This window comes from Barbus barbus (genome assembly GCF_936440315.1).
Source record: "Barbus barbus genome assembly, chromosome: 45".
NCBI classification, from domain to species: domain Eukaryota; kingdom Metazoa; phylum Chordata; class Actinopteri; order Cypriniformes; family Cyprinidae; genus Barbus; species Barbus barbus.
In genome coordinates this window covers 155675-169379 of record NC_136723.1, presented here as the reverse complement: position 1 = coordinate 169379, position 13705 = coordinate 155675, and the positions used below count along the sequence as shown (strand labels likewise).

Genomic DNA, 13705 nt, shown 5'->3' with positions numbered 1-13705 from the left:
AACACATCCTCACAGTACAACTTTTTATTAGCCGTTTGGCGATTTTCTCTCACAAATCTCACAATTTACTCAGACGCTATGAACTGAATTGCTTCCGCATCAATGACACGATAGCTCACTTACTCTGCTATTTCCTCAAACAATTTTGGTCTAGAATCGAAGTACTACACGTCTGCCATCTAGTGGAAGGGAATACAAATGAGCCATTACACCAGATTAGGAACTACCGCCCATTTCATGAAGTATGACGTCTTGTCGCAATTTTGCGACTTTGGCGCTTAGAGGGTTAAAACATTTTCTTAAAAACATTATCATTTTGTTTTTATTGAAACGTTCTTAAAACGTTAGCTTAAAAACGTTATAATTGCACCGTTAGTGGAACGTTCTTAAAACGTTGGCATTAAAAACATTATCATTGCACCGTTAGTGGAACGTTCTTAAAACATTAGCATTAAAAACAATATCATTGCGTTGTTAATGGAACGTTCTTAAAACGTTAGCATAAAAAACATTATCATTGCACCGTTAGCGGAACGTTCTTAAAACATTAGCATTAAAAACATTATCATTGCGTTGTTAATGGAACGTTCTTAAAACGTTAGCATAAAAAACATTATCATTGCACCGTTAGCGGAACGTTCTTAAAACGTTAGCATTAAAAACATTATCATTGCGTTGTTAATGGAACGTTCTTAAAACGTTAGCATAAAAAACATTATCATTGCACCGTTAGCGGAACGTTCTTAAAACGTTAGCATTAAAAACATTATCATTGCATTGTTAATGGAATGTTCTAAAAACATTATCAGTAAAAATGTTATCATTGCCTTGTTAATATAACGTTCATACTGTAACAGACACTGACAAAAAAAAGGATTCCTGTTTCCCAAAAGGAGGATTTTGTAACATTGTTTTGAATTGATCTCATAGTGTTCTGTGCAGTAGTGTGTTTTACAGGTTTGTGTGTCATCTGAGGCCAAAGTTTTAGTCTAACAAAAGAAAACACGTTTTTGACTAAAATGTTTGACCTGGAAGTTTGAAAGTTGCACAAACTGGTGTGTAGTTTTGAGATTGCGTTAACAGTTGTGAGAAAATGTGAATTGTTTCATGAATTGTGTGTCCACTATAGAAAACAAAGCACATGGATAAAATATCTTAAAAACAGTAGGCCTAAATAATAATTTAATAATAATTAATTATTTACTATTTCATTAAAAATAGACGTTTCACAAAGCTTTTTTTCCCCTAGCTCTCAGGAGGAATTCTTGCAATTGTTATTTGATCATCGTTACTCTATTCAAAAGTATGTGCGTTTATAACGTGATATGATGGGCGTGGTTTTGGAGAGTGCGTACCGTGCGTCATTCAAACACAGCGGGACTAACGGACGACTCTTCAGAGACAGCGGCTTTCAGGTAAGCTGAGTGAATTTTGTTGATTGTATGAAAAATACTTTGATCGCAATGTTTATTAGCTTAGTTTTGCAGCAGTTACTATTGTTTTAATGAGGTTATGATTAACAGTGTGAATGATTTTTCTCGAAAACTGCTAACGTTACCGCCATTTACAGAGCTATTAGCAGGATTTAGTATGTATAACTAAGGAATAGAGTCGAAATTACGTTGATAGAAATTTTAACTAAGACCGGATTTTTCCCCCGTACCATTTAGTTAACTCTTTCCATATATCAAAAATGTTTTTTCACGCTCTTGAGAGTCACCAGGCCGGCTAAGGTCAGCTGACCGGAGGGGTTGAAAGCCCGCGCATTTTTTCCTACAGCGGTACAGTTAGTTTGACGTTTGATATTCATTAGACATTCTCGGTTTCATACTCTTTGCGTGGTTTGTGTTTTTATATACGGTAATTTACTGAATCCATATTTTTCATATGTTTAATGTACTAATTACGTACTTTGACAGCCATTAAACTCTACCGTTTGAGATAAAAGCTACATCCACACGAAACCAGAGCTTTCCCTATCCGACCTGTTTTTTCCCCTCCTCTCAAGAAATATCTGCGTAACTTGCACACTAAACCACGAAACCGACACAAAACTGTGTAGTATACATGCCAGACCAGCACGTGGCGCTGTAATTATACCACAGAGATACACTAAAAACGGAAAAGAAGACTTGGACTATGGGCATAATAAATCTTGCGCGCGGTATACAAACGAACATGAAACAATACATTTATTAATCTGTGGTAATGTTAGTTAATAAAAAGACAATCGTTCAGTGTTTGTTCATGTTGTTATTGCTGTTAACTTACGTGACGCGGTTTGACTAGCGACGAGACGTGGGGCGATGACATCATCGTTTCACAAAATGTACTGATTGTTACTGCTGTACACACGAAAACGCTTGCCACAGATGAATGCAGCGCAGATACCTCGAGACAAGTTAACTCATAAGCATAACTCATGAGTGGCTAATCATTTATTGATCATGCAGAAGCATTAAAAAAAAAAAACACAACTTTGGCTGTACAATTTTTTTTATATATCTTATCTTCTGCGTGAGCAAGTACAGCATTCCAGTGCTTTTATACAAAATCTTACCACATTTAAATGTAACACTGTTGTCTTTTTGTCCTTCCAGTATCTCCCGAATTCCTCTGAAGCTTCAGTCCACTCTGATGTCCCAGTGATTGAAGCTGACATGGAGATGTCAAAGTGACATCATTAAAAAATTGTTGTCATTTATAATATCGTCGCCTTGGAATTATAAGGTTCTATCTGCATTCTGAGTGGTTTTGAGAGATTGAGCTTCAATCTTTATTCAAAGTTGAGCTTCACATATAGCAAAATCGATATGGGGAACAAGTCTCTTTCCTACATGAAAATCACAGAGACCCTAAATGTATTCTAAATATATAATATTAAAATCCTCTCAAAGTTTTAAATGGGGGTTTTTGGAACAGGTCAAATGCAGATAGAAACTAATTCTAAAAAGTCATTTACCGCTTGGAATTATAAGGTTCTATCTCGCAAAACATTACCTGAAGCAACAATTTTCAAGAAATACAAATAGTTTATTTATCGTTTGTTTTAAAACATAAAATAATCATACTTCCTTACCTTTTGAAACTTAGAAGGGCTCGATTTGAGCAGGTGATTTTTTTTACCATCACTGCCACCGTCAAAGTGCATTTCCCCAGTATACATTCAGCATCTGCCTCATTCGCAATCTCAATATATTCTCAAAACTATCGTTTTCAGCATCTACACAAACAACATTTTGATCGCTATTCATCATATCCACCATCAAACGACAGTGACAGTATTTCATTATGTACAGTAATTGCTCTGCAATAAAGCCATTCAAGCCAGTTACATTTTTGCAGATGATTATTTGTTTTATGCATGCGCTAATTATGAGTGAAAAATCTCATCACCATTGTTTTAAACAGTGCCACATTGTGAAAAAAAGGTGAACTGCACTTATTAATTATGCAGATACGTAATTATTGTTTAATGTTCAATCTTTCCTGCAGTTACGGATTGGTTTATTCACAGATAGAATCTTATACCAAGTTAGGGTTCACCTTTGTAGATAGAACCTTGTTGTTTTCTAAATAAAAAGTCCTAAAATGTACAAAACTTTAAAAAAACATCACATAATGTAAATAAGTTGTCACGGAATAAGAATATATGAATAACTAAATTTTGACATAAATGTCAGATAGAACCTTATAATTCCAAGGCGACGATATATCTCTGTATCTCTAAACCGTTCTTATTTTTTTATGTTTCAGATTTTAGTGTTTAAGCTGCTTTCATATGTACATTTGGCCATGTGTTTGTTTCACAAATGTTCTTAATATATCTAAATATTTTCTATGAATTCAAAAATGTCCAGTTAAACATTTCTGATTGTTTTGTTTTTCATGTTTTCAGGTGTTTTCAAATTGATCTGAACTGAAAATACTGTACGAACTCCAAGTTAATTACAATATGAACTGAATATAACTACAATAGAACATAAAGTATTCATTTAATTGATTCTTTGTATATGTCATTGATTTTGTTCACAATAATGTGATATCCATACTTGTTGCACATTTGTGACCCTGGACCACAAAACCAGTCAAAATTTATACATCACCTGAAAGCTTAATAAGCCTTATATTGATGCATGGTATTTTAGGATAGAACAAAATCCTATTATTGAGAAAATTGCCTATAAAGTTGTCTAAGTGAAGTCCTATGCATATTACTCATCAAATATTAAATCTTGATATTTAAGGTAGGAAATTTACAAAATATTTTAATGAAACATGGTCTTTACTTGATATCCTAATGATTTTTGGCATAAAAGAAAAATTAATAATTTTGACCCATACAATGTATTGTTGGCTATTGCTACAAATATACCCGTGCTACTTATGATTGGTTTTGTGACCCAGGGTCACATTTTATTTAAGTGAAAGGAACGTTGTTTTTAAAAATGTTTTTATAATCTTAGAAAAATATTGAGAGTGTTTATATAATGAGTGAATTGAATGTTCTAATAATGTTCTTAACCAAAGAATAATGTTAATACGTCTAAAATGAGACCCTTCAACAATAATGTTTTTCATAATTTAATGGAAACGATAGGAAAACGTTATTAGAACATTAATATAAAAAAAAAACCTGAAACGTTCTAAGAACGTTTTTGATAACGTTCTTATAACCAAACAAGAACGTTAATACAATGTCTAAAAAACTGGACATTTTGAACGTTCTAAGAACATTCAAACAACGTTTTTATAACTTAATGGGAACGTTAGGAAAACGTTCTTAGAACATTAATAGAACGTTTTAAATAACGTTCTTAGAACATTAATATAACCAAAAACTAAAACGTTCTAAAAACGTTTTTGATAACGTTCTTAGAACCAAACAAGAACGTTAATACAACGTCTAAAAAACTGGACGTTTTGAACGTTCTAAGAACATTCAAACGTAACGTTTTTATAACTTAATGGGAACGTTAGGAAAACGTTCTTAGAACGTAAAATTGTTAGCTGGGCTGATAAACGTCGCATTCGATCAAACGTTTTTTGTTGTTAATGAGTCGTCGCCTTTACCTCTATAGGACGTCTATACGATGAATATTCAACATTTGAAAGTACGTGCTGCCGTGCACTCAGCGATGGATCAAGTCAAGCAGACGAATCAGTAGAACTGGGGTTTTTAATGTAACACCAGACACAACCGTTGTTGCAAAGAGCTTGGATTATGCTAGAAATATAACGAGGAGTCGCGTCGCATCCAGACGATAGTGATTATGGGGTTTCTCTTTTGTAGCGTGCATCCCCAGATAGCCACTGGACGCTGTAACGGAACAGAGCCGCAACCGCAAAACGATAGAGCCGGGTCTGGCCCGCATCCGCCTCACGGACTCGTTCCTGAGTCCAAACGCACATCGGGCCGAAGCCGTTTCTGGTCTGTTTTTAGGGGTTGTTGCGGATATGTTCCAGCGCCGATCCAGCACCGCCTGATCATCCCATTACAGATGCGTAACGGGTGCGTGAAACGACTCTGCCTACCGGAGCTGTGCCGGATGTGTTACGATTCCGCTTAAATCACCACTGGATCGTCCTTTTGCCTTATTTTCGGCATTTTTGTCAGTTAGGGTATCATAGTAGCCTATGCTACCTAGGCATAGGCCTACATTTTTCAGTCTGTGGAATGTCCACACTTCAAAAAATGCTTTTCTTACTTAGTATTTTTGTTTCCAGTCCAAATATCTAAAAATTCTTAAACCAAGAAGCATTTACTAGAGAAGTAAAATGACATAAGAAATTCTGTTTTGTTTTAAGATAAAAAAAAAGTAACTTTTGCTTAAAACAAGCACAATTATCTGCCAGTGAGGTAAGCAAAAAAATCTGAATAAGAATGGAAAACAAAAAAAATCTTATTTCAAATGGAAAACGAGATAATTTTGCTTACCCCACTCACAGATAATTTTGCTTGTTTTAAGCAAAAGTTACTTTTTTTTTATCTTAAAACAAAACAGAATTTCTTATGTCATTTTACTTCTCTAGTAAATGCTTCTTGATTTAAGAATTTTTAGATATTTGGACTGGAAACAAAAATACTAAGTAAGAAAAGCATTTTTTGCAGTGCAGAAAAACATTTTCACTACAAGGCCTTGGCTATAATAAAAAGCTTGACTTGACTTGATGAAGGCTAGTTTCAGTTGGAGCAATGCGTAGGCCTATAGGCTATAGCTGAAATAAATAGTTTTAATGATTAAAACGTATACTAAAACAACATGAACAAAGTTAACAAACACAGAATTAATGACCACAAATTCATAGATTTAATTATAAAAAACAAACAAAAAAGTCATGAACAAAGTCAACAATTAACACAGAACACAGTCAACAACAAACAAAGAATTAATGGATAAAAAAAACACAGGCTATTAACACAACGTCATAAAAACTAAAAAAACATGCACTTAAACAAAATCACTAGGTGGGTGCTGTGGCAGCTGTTGCTGCTCCTGCTGCTGACGTGCCAGTCTCTCCTGGCGCCCTCCACTCCTGTCCGCCGAAAGGGCAAACCACCTTATAGCATGCCTCCATATTTCAGCTTCTGTTGCAGTTGCTGTCAGTGCACATTTGCGCACTGCACCTGGAAAACAGCATTACTGATTAGGTTGAATGAGAAATTTGGATCAGTGCTAGGCCTACATGATGACAAAACAGGCAGACGTATATTGCATTTGCTCAAAATGAAGATAGGCCCATCCTTCTAATTCGGCCTACTTCTATAACCAGGGTATCTGCAGATATGAACAAGTGAAACTTAAGACTTTTTAAGACCTTTTTAATACCACCTTTTCTGAAATTTAAGACCTAAACCTGTAATGGAAATATACGTTATATAACATGCATATCTGTAATATTTAATTTGTTTAATGTAAAAAGTAAACAATATTTCATGGCTGTCATAAATTATATTTATTACTACGATATACAGTGAACTTTTCATATCAGCAGATACTATTCCACACAAAATATCCCCATAAAAGTAAACAATTTATTCTGAAGCAATATTAATAGCATTTTACGACAGACTAATTGTAAAATAATTTTTTTTCTGCATAGATCATTTATATGAGGTGCCCAGAACAACATACTAAAAGTCCTAAGAAATCCTAGTTGAGGAAATATGGGTAACACTTTATAATAACGTCCAGTTATAAGTCATTTATAAGTGATTAGTTAATGATTAACTAATCATTTACAAAACATAACTATACATTCACAAATGATTAAGTAATATGCTAACGATTTATAAATCTGTCATAAGTTATCTTTATAAATAGCATCATGACATAATCAAACAGATCCTTAATGGTTAATAGTTACTAGTTAATATATTATTAATCACTTATAAATCATTGAAATGTCAACATTGTACTATTATCTCAATAAACATTATAAATCATTTACAAAGCTTTCTGCATCCCCTAATCTAAAGTGTAAACTACTCATCAGTTGTAAATGTTTTACAAACTTTATGGTTTCCAGTCGTGTGTGCGTAAATATATATATATATTCACAAACAACCTGTAACCTGGAAGGTAAACTGATGAGTAGTTTGCACTTTAGATTAGGGGATGCAGAAAGCTTTGTAAATGATTAACCATTAAGGATCTGTTTGATTATTTCATGATGCTATATTTAAAGATAACTTATGACAGATTTATAAATCGTTAGCATATTACTTAATCATTTGTGAATGTATAGTTATGTTTTGTAAATGATTAGTTCATCATTAGCTAATTACTTGTAAATGATTCAAAACTTATTCTACAAAACATAGATAAAAATATTAACATATCAATTATTAATCATCTATGAATGCATAGTCATGTTTTGTAAATGATTAGTTCATCATTAGCTAATTACTTGTAAATGACTTTTAAATGAATTAACAAAACATACACAAATTGTTAGCATATCACTTATTAATTGCTTATGAATGTTTTTGGTTAGCATTCATCATACGGTAAAATCATCCCCTGTTTATTATACATTGAGGCAGATTCTTACCTGTCTTTTGTCCACACGACACCGTTATGGATCCTTAACTGACAGCAGACTCAAAGGCGGCAAAGTTGTTGCTGGGCAAACTTCTTTTGCTCGGTGGTGGGGGTGGAGCTTTCTGGATGTGCGCTGCACAGAGTACGCACTTCTTACTTTAGGGTTTGAACATTTTGTAGGGAAACCTGCTGTGGCAAACTTGTCTGTTGAAAGTCGTATAGTGCTTAAGACCACTATTAAAATGCTATGGCTTCTAAATAGCTTAATAGTCTAATATAATTCGTATAAAAAGTGGACCTAGCCCAGTGGCTATTGTTAAAAATAGCATCCATGTCTGACATAATAAATTTTGAATAATTATATATGAAAACATATCTAAAAAAATATATATAATATCTAATAATAAATAACAAAAACTAAAAATGCAAAAGCTACAGAAATTAGAAATATAAGATATTATATTATATAATAGTATAAATACTATATATTTATATCTAATATCTATTTCTATTATATAGAAAACATAATATCTTAGGAGTGGAGCTGGAGCCCACTTAGTTTAGCCCATCTACTGCCCATCCAGGAACTGACAGATTTTTCAGATTTTCATTAAAAAAAATCTTAATTTTTGTTCTGAAGATGAACACATTTTTTCTTGGAACAACATTAGGGCGAGAAAATTATGATAGAATTTTCATTCTGGGTCGAAAAATGTTTTAAAAACTAATTCTCAAATAAAATGAAATCAAAGGCAATCTCACACATTCAGCAATAACAGCAATAACTCTCGGATCTTTCCCTTTTCACTGATGAAAAATAAATAAAATGATGTTTCATGTTATTATATATATTCCTGCTCATTTACCATGTCCAATGTGAATAATGGATAAGAAATCAGTTTGCACATGACTTCAATCACCGTCCACAAGCATGTAACAAAATCCAGATGCTCAAAATGCTTTCTGCATAATATAATCACAAAAAACTGACCATGACGTGTTTTTGATCAGGGTAAAAAAAAAAAAGCCACCACAAGACAGAAAGTGACACGGACGGGGCCCAACAACAAAGCCCACTCTGAGCCCATGCCCAGCCTAAGCCCAACTAGCCCAAGTGAGTCCCATGTAGGCCCCAAGTGGACTTGGATTTGCAGGGAATGTTGCTGTATAGTTTTTAAACACTGATAATATTGCTCAGCTTAATGACAATGCATTTATCTCATGCTCTAGATAGAAAAAAATATAATAACCATGTTGTTTTGAAAATGTTTATTTCACGGAGTTCTTCACACAGTTTGAGAAAAGTATTTAGGATGTGGTCCACATCAGGTAGCCTCTGTCAAAACAGTGTTGGCTCAAATCCGTTTTGCAGATATGGGCCAGAGCAGTTTTTAGCCCTTTTTTAAATGCAGTCGGCTCAGATATGTATCACAGATTCGGGCCACACCAGTGTAGCCTATGTGAAAACAGTATCGGCTCAGATTCATATTGCAGATCTGGACCAAATCAGTGTCAGACACAGCTAATGTCTTTCGGTTACCTATGGGAAAAGTGATCTGGGCCAGATCTGTAAAATGATATAAATACTGAACTGATGGCAGTAGAATGTTTAAGCTAAAACCTCTAACTGGCACGGATCTGGTTCACAATCAGAAAACGTCTCTAAGATAGAAACGGAGGCAAGGGGCTTAAAACGGATCCGGGCCAAATGTAATTGCTATCTGGGTCGCACCGCTCGCGTCCAAAGACATTATAATAAAATACAATACAACAACAAACTCACACAGAAAAACTCTTTGAAACCCATCATGCACAACCAGCCTTTAAATCTGTTTGTTTGACCATCTATCCCTTTGTTTGCTTGATCCCTCCTTAGACAAAAATACATGCAAAAAATGCCAGCCCAGTTTCTTATTTGAAGTGACCCTTGTTTCAAGCTAACTGTAATTATACCTACTTTATCGTTGGTTTACAGTCCTTGTCTGTCATCTTGCAGAAAGCATAAATTAGACCAAGCTTGACTGCTGCTTACAATTTCAACTGTTTAACATTACAAGCTTGAAAATTTGAGTAACACTTCAATTTATACACTGTAAAAACTAATCTATAGAATTTACCCAATAAATGTGAGGTAACAATTTGCATTGACTTTGGTGGGGTAGATTTAATCCCATATATTGAGTATAAACTATCTGAAGTAAAAAGCTATTAAATACTTGCATAAATTGGGTAACAATACCTCACATTTATGTATATATTCAACAGCTACTTACTCATTAAAATTAGGTAAAAATTATCTCTTCAAATCAAAGTTAATTAATATCAGTTAATAACAATTACTTATTCAGAGAAGGTAAAATGTACCCCCCACAATAAAGACATTCAGATGGTTCATCAGATCAATGTTTTTAATCCAAAAAATCCTATGAAACACTCAAAATTTTAGCTTTACACAACATTTCAAGTAATGAACCTGTTTTATTACTTGCTGATCTATCAAATGTTGTTTCAATAATAAAACATATCCCTGTTTTAGGACATCCAGATCAGAGCGGAAAAGAGAAGGGAGGAGAGAAGGGAGCAGAGAAGAGAAAATGAAAGGAGAAGTGAGGAGATCAGAGCAGTGCTGGATGTCCAATCACATTAAGATTTTCTTGTGTCTAAACTCTTAGAATAAACTCTTTGTCTCTCTTCAGATTTACACAACAGTGACTGACCAAATCTGTGGTCCTGGAACATTCATATAACAAATAACCGAACAGCCTTGTTTATATGCAGCAATGATGCACCAAATTATCAAAAAACACAGAATAAAGTGCTAAATAAAGTACAACAGCTTCACACAACAATGAATAAATTGACTTGTTTTTGAGCTTGCTCTCACTCTCAAAGATAGGATGAGAATAAAAGAAACAAACAAATGGGGAGGGAAAGAGGGTAGAAGGAGAGATCAAAATTCGAGAGAGAGAGAGAGAGAGAGAGAGTGGATGGATCTGTGTCTGTGTGTGGAGCAAATAAGGGAAAAGAAGAAAAATATAAAACTACACTCCATTACAACTCCATTAAAAGTATGTCCAGACAAAAGATCCTCTTCGAACAAGAGGGGAAATGTGTGTCTACTGCATGAGCTTATTTTTGAGGCTGTGGACCTTTTTCAGTAGTTTTGCCCCGTCAATTTCCAAAAAAAGTTTTTGAAAAGCTTCAAACGTGTTCTTCAGCTCCTTTGGATATTCGATGTTGATTGTATAAATGAGTCCCATCAGCAGTATGTATGCCTTTGTTCGGCTTCCACATCCTTCCATCACTTGGTTTCCCTCGATCACAATAGACAAATCTGATGGATCCTCCTCAGCCATGACATCGTGCTTCACAATCACCTTCATCGTATTGTCTGTGTAGTCCTCACATTCCTACATGTTAAAAAGAAACAAACAAAAAGCATACACATTTTTATTTAAGATGCTGTTTCAATATATTTCAGTTTATCTAAAAGGAGAGCAGAGGGGGAGTGGAAGGCAAAAGGAGAAGGTGGATACGAGAGGAGAGGAGAGGAGTATCCCTTGAGTTAATCAAAAATCTGTTATCAATATGACATACCTGGCAGTCATGGAAAAGATCTTCTTATCTTTCACCGAGGTAGTTAATGAGGCAGCAGACAACAGCATCTCTTTTTTTTTCAATGTTCTGTGTCTGTAGGGAGATACAATTTAGTGATAAGACTGTTAGCGGAGTGGGGAGTGATTTACATATACTAAGACCGAATTCCAGCCCTGCAACAGACTGGCGACCTGTCCAGAGTGAACCCTGCCCCTTCGCCTGATAAATGCTGGGTTGGCTCAAGTGGAGTGGACTCGACCTAAATGCTCATGTATTAGTCTGCTGTGTTTCAGCAGGTCCAATCTTTTTGATGTTGTGAATTTGCACAACTTGCATTTCCAGTTCATTTTCCCATAACTGAGGACTTTAGTTAAGGTTTAAGGACAATGTGATTTATTTTATTTGGAAAACTTGCATACCTGTACAGGATACACTTGTGGTGGGGACGTGGGTGGATGTGTCAACACTAGAACTGGTAACAGTGGTCTATCAGTGAGTCTCTGCTTGTGGAGGACAGGCAAGAGGAACTGAAGAGAGGGCAAATAGTGAGTGTCCACATACACAGACTCTGCCTGCAACAGAAATAAAAACAAATTACACAAAACAAATTATCAGACATTTAACTTACCTGGGTTAGATTTTGTACAGATGATTTTGGGTTTACCTCAATATAACGCAAATAATCACCCCCTTTGGTTATTCGGGTGGGTGTTTAATACGCAAAATAGATTATAACCCCAAACGTTTAAAAGAACCAGGCGGCTATTTGCAGACCGGTGATTAATTGGGGAAATATGGTAGTTTATCAGTGCTCCTCTGATCTGGGCAGTCTGTCTGTCTGACAAGGGCCGGTCATGCAGAAATAACAGACTGTGTACTGACTTAAATAAAGGCATTGCAATTACATATATTAATATTCATGGTTCATATAATTAGCTTCATAGATGTAATGTGCTTCATAGAACATATTACAAAATTATGAAAACATTTATTAAGCACTGATGTTCTAACAATAACAAATATAATATAAAATCAATTCTAAAATGTTGTACGTGATCCCAAACTTAGGTGCAGCAACAGTTGGTGTTTTCACACACACTCGTGGGATACAGTGGTAACGTTACTATGTTTTTATTTTTAATCCTTGTTGTGAAAGCCCGGGACACAACAAACCGATGGCAAAGAACTAGCAGCGACGAAAGCAGACGTGCCGTTGCCTTGCGTTGGCCTGGGGTCAATTTGTTTATTTGAACACATCAAACCGACGCGTGGAACACAATAATCCAAGTTGCCTGACCGACGGTCCGACGTTGCCCAACGGCCGACCGTCGGCTTGATGTGTCCCGGGCCATGGTGACGCCAGCGAGAGATTCAAACTTTAATTTCAAGTAATGGCATGTTAAACAAACGAACGCCGAATACAAGTGAAGTGTAATATCTCATAATTAAAAAATATACATACAGCACTCCTATGTAAATAGCTTACCTTCACTTCTGCTGTTCGATGGCAGCCAGAGAGAGGATCCAGCGTCGCCCACACTCACTCAAAAACGCGGACTGACGCATGGCGCATGCGCAATTTAAAGCAAAAAAACTCACGGTTTGGGGGTATATTTTACTGCATTTTTCTATGTGATGGTTCTTACTGTTGACGAATGGGTAGCATATGTAGAATTTACCCATTACTTTAGAATCCGTTGGCTGGCTGCAATAATCATGTAAATTTTATATGGTTTCCACAGATTATATTTACCACTCTCCAAAATCACTTTTTTCAGTGTACCATGGTCTGTATGAAGGTGAACGGTTTGTCTCAGGTGGTTCTTTGACTCCATTCTGTGCATTGAAATATAGTGTAATACATATCATTCATATTTTGTTGCAAATAATGCTCTCCAATGAGTAAGTTAAAGGTGACAAAGGCACAGAAAACCCTTGATGTTTAACTGAATGAGGAAGAAGCCTTTGGATGAAACACTACACAAATGTCCATTTGATTTGATGACTCTCGAATTAGTAATACTGACAAATGTCCCAGACTGGATTATGACAGTTTGCAGTAC

At 35.2% G+C, this 13705-nt stretch overlaps 1 long non-coding RNA gene across 1 annotated transcript; it reads right to left on the bottom strand.

Moving 5' to 3' along the window:
- Window positions 1–10440: 10440 nt before the first annotated feature.
- On the bottom strand, window positions 10441–13198 carry LOC306864075. The gene is made up of 4 exons (XR_013783737.1): window positions 13129–13198; window positions 12062–12214; window positions 11643–11735; window positions 10441–11455 (listed from the first exon to the last, which is right to left on the bottom strand). It is a non-coding gene; the product is annotated as an uncharacterized lncRNA (long non-coding RNA).
- Window positions 13199–13705: the final 507 nt, after the last annotated feature.